Genomic DNA, 4,497 nt, shown 5'->3' on the forward strand with positions numbered 1-4,497 from the left:
TGAAAATCTGTTGTCAATTTGTTTACTATAAAATTGAAATTGTATCTGGTCAAAAACACAATTTTTTCTAAAGTTTACTAAGGGTTGGTAACAGGCTGATTGGTCGGCTTTTTGAGCCAGTAAAGGGGTCTTTACTATTCTTAGGTAGCGGATTGACTTTTGCTCCCTCCAGGCCTGAGGGCACACACTTTCTTACTGGTTTAAATTGAAAATATGGCAAATAGGAGTGGCAATTTCGTCCATTATTATCCTCAGTKATTTTCCGTCCAAGTTGTCAGACCCGGGCGGCTTGACATTGTTGATAGACAACAATACATTTTTCACCTCTTCCACACTCACTTTACGGAATAAAAAATTACAATGCTTGTCTTTCATAATTTTGTTAACTATTATTGCTGGCATTTGGTCGGCTCTTGTTGCTGGCATGCTATGCCTAAGTTTGTTATTCTTGCCAATTAACAAAATCATTAAAGTAGGTGGCAATATCAGTGGGTTTTTGTGATGGATGAGCCATCTGATTCAATGATGGAGCGGAGTTTGCTCTTTTGCCCAAAATGTCATTTATGGTGTTCCAAAGCTTTTTACTATCATTCTTTATATCATTTCTTTGTTTCATAGTATAGTTTCTTCTTTTTATTCATTTTAGTCACATGATTTCTCAATTTGCAGTGCTTTTGCCAATCGGTTGTGCAGCCCGACTTATTTGCCATTCCTTTTTTGCCTCATCCCTCTCAACCATACAATTGTTCAATTCCTGTCTGTTGCAGATTTTCATTCTCCCAAGTCGTCCTATAATAATGTGGACTTATCTTCTGCATATGCATCTTTTTCGACGCAAAACCCACCACTGGTGTGCATGGCAAAAGAGCTCGATTTTCATGTCTTCTGACCCTTAGTACGTACCGTTTACAATCCAAGTGCCGATGACGTTGAGCAAACCCCAGGAATTTACATTTGTTGGATGACATGAGAATGGAGTTCTTTGGCCATGCACAACAGTGTGTGTTCGTCTGTGTCTTTTCTTGTATGTTCTTTGTGGTTAATTTTAGCTTGTGTTTGTACTCGTACTGTATGTAAAGCACATACTTGTCTAAATACTGTTAGCCCCTTCCCAAGCCCTGGTATTCCATTACAGTGGAGGACCATTTTGACAAGTAGCCTCATACTTGTACCTATAAGGGACAAAACACATGACAGACAGGGAATACCAGAGATGCAGTACTTCACATGGAAAACACTTCCCCATCCCACCGCCATGGGGTTCTGAGCTTTCTATCCTTGTGGACCAGACCCCAACTTTGATATGTAACGAATAGATACAWTTTGAGTGTATATCACATCAATCACAGGAGGTTGGTGGCTACTTAATTGGGGAAGACGGGCTCGTGGTAATGGCTGGAGCGGAATGAGTGGAACAAATGCATCAAGCGCGTGGTTTCCATGTGTTTGATGCCYTTACAGCCATTATTATGAGTCACGTTGGTAGAGTTTAAACACCTGGTCGGTTTAAATATCATCGAGTGTAATTGTCTTTAGGTCAGCTGTTTTTTAGTTATGCCATTTGTGTTTCTTTACGTAATATGTAATTGTACTGTATGTGTGTCTATGGTTTTGTTCAATGTTGTGTTAGTGTATGTAAGTTGTTTTGTCTGAAACTTTGTCCCCCCTGCTGCTGTTGGACCAGTTCTCTTGAAAAGAGATTTTATCTCAGAGAAAAAGCTGTATAAATAAAGGTAAAATAACATTTTAATAAATAGAGCCGTCCTCCTCTCAGGAGCCTCCACTGACGTCGGTGCTATACCATAGTCTTATTTATGCATTGACATTTTGGGATTCCCCTTTTGGCACAAGCCTTCTTACAGCCTAAATGAGCACATTCTATTCAATTCACCCATTAGTCACATGAGTATTCGGTTTGCGGTTGGTTTTGACCGAGAGAGCACTCATACCTGCTGGGTTGTTCTTGTTAGCCTAGCGCTGTTGGCATCTAGGACTGTAAATGCCGTTGTAGTGGGACCGAATTAGCCACTCGCACGTTCCCTGCCTGCCTGGCCTGCTGCTCAGCTGGTTATACAAGAGTGGCTTGGTTTGTCCCTAGCGGTGGAAGCTCAACACCAGCTAACAGCTAATGTAAATGTAATGTCACTGACTGTTCCTCTGCCGTCACGTCACCCTGAGGCAAGGCACACACATTTCAGCAGGATAGACTCTAAGCAAACATGCTGTGACAGAGAGAGCGAGTGGGTGGGGGGGGGGGACTTGGAGGCATAGAGAGAGACTGAGAAATGGGGAATGTTGTGAAGAATGGATGGGGTGACATGGATGGAAATGGAGAGAGCTGGAGARGGAGGGATGGAGAGTGTAGCTAAAAAAACGGCTTTTCCAAAATGGCTATACCATTTAGAATGGCTCCACTGTGGTGCAGCTGTATGTCATAGTAGAATATGACACACAGATAGAAAGTGGTTAGACTGGCCAGTCACTTTGAAACGGCGTTCAAAACGTCAATCTTTTCTCGAAGGCTTTCTGCAGGTGCAGTTGGTATGCTCTACTATAGGTTTGATGGGTTTTTTTAAGTGCTGTTGTAGATCCAAGGAGGATGTGCTCAGACATGATGTATAGCTGTGTTAGTTGAAAGACTTGATCCAATCCGACGCTACTGTTGCTGACACATTCCTATTGAGCAACACTTAAAACGTGAACAGATTCTTTTTGTCTACCCATGTGTGAAAATCTCTGTTAAATCAGCCTTATATTCTCCGCTGTTTCCATTTACAGACCCCTGAGTCACTCCTCAAACAAATCTCCCTTTCCTGTTCTCTCTCTCTCTCTCTCGTTCGCTCTTTCTCTCTCCTACTCTCTTTTCTCTCTCTCTCTGTCAGGCATGTGCTGGTAAATGTTCATGTGTTTATTGATCCCTCCAGCAAAGTGAAATCCCTCATGACTGCCATGTTTGGCCAGTGTTCTCTCGCTCTCTCTCGCTCTCTCTCTCTCTCTTGCTCTCTCTCGCGCTCTCTCGACTCAAAAGGCAGATCTGTGTCTATGTTACAGTAAGCTACCCAACATACTGGAAATGAGTAGCGATAATAATTTGATTCATGCTGTATGTGTGTGTCCGTCTGTTTCTGTGTCCGTGTCTCTCTCTTATCTAGATCATTACGTTATTCCCATACTGTTTTTCTAGTTGGTAAATTAGTGGATGACCTGTCTCTCTCTTGTTAGTAGAGCACAGACTGTGATGTGCACATGCACCCCCTCCATTCACCTTCCCTCTCATTGCCCAACTAATCATCAGCCTTGCTGTACATTTGAATCCATCTCCTACGATCCTTCAGGAAGCCCAGGTCTTTTCATATGGATATTTGTCTACCACAAGGCATTGCAGCACAGTGAAGGGTACGCCTCACCCCACTGAGAAGAAAAGGAATAGAGAGACGATCAGGATGAGTCACTCTTCTCTTTCGTTCTATTTATCTCTCCACCCTCTCCCTTCCATGAGGGAGGGATGGCCTCACCATGAAATATAGAACATATGGTAAATGGAGCTCTAGTATTGTTCGTGTTACATGGGTTAAAAAGGAAAAGACTGGTATGAGAAGTGCATGTGTGGTTGAAAGACCTTTTCATTGAAGCAGGTATACTTCTTTGGTGGTACTTTTTGACATTTGAGAGTAGGTTTAGGTGGGTTTTTTTTGTTGACGCGTCATGACTTATGGTTGTTGATGTGGGGTGGGGTCCATCGTAGCGCCTGGGTGGGTGTGACAGATGGGAGAGAGAGCTGGGGGACCCCCAGGACCCATACTGCCCCGGGGGACCCCCTACCCCCCTGGACACACACACACACACACACACACACACAAGCGTATGCGCACACACCGCCACACACACACACACACACACATACACTCTGGCCAGTATTCCAGTAAAGCCTCCAATATCCCAGAGCCCTCCGTATCTCTAGAGAACATAAATGTAGATAGCCTATCACGGCAAAGCTTTATCCTCAGTCATAATATATTCAGTTTGTCGTCACTAAGCTGACCTAGAAACTTAAATGAGGTGTTTTAGTGAATGAGAACAGGGGGAAGCAGGCATGCCAGTCGTGTGTGTGCATGTGAATATCAAAGGCAGGATCTTTAGATGGGCAGCTTTGAGGCAGAACTCTTGCATTTAGACATGCTTTTTTGTTAATGACCCAAACGCGTTTTTTTTACCCCTGGTTCTTGCAAAGAACAAGCTAGTGTGTGTGTGAGAAGAGAGGCAAGGGAGAAGGCCCCGTGGAAGTCTTTAAATACCACAAAGAGCTCGCTGTGTCTGATTTTAAACGGTCCTACACACACCCACACACAGTCGACAAAAACCTCTCTCATGGCTGACCTTTCGACCTTGGCCCCTGCCGCATATGATTCCAACCGGCCATTATTCCGGGGTTCTTGATGACAGAATTTCCCAATCCCAGGGTTGTCCTTCTCTCTGCCTGCTAAAAAATATATATAT

Source organism: Salvelinus sp. IW2-2015, linkage group LG26, assembly GCF_002910315.2.
Source record: "Salvelinus sp. IW2-2015 linkage group LG26, ASM291031v2, whole genome shotgun sequence".
In the NCBI taxonomy this organism is placed as follows: domain Eukaryota; kingdom Metazoa; phylum Chordata; class Actinopteri; order Salmoniformes; family Salmonidae; genus Salvelinus; species Salvelinus sp. IW2-2015.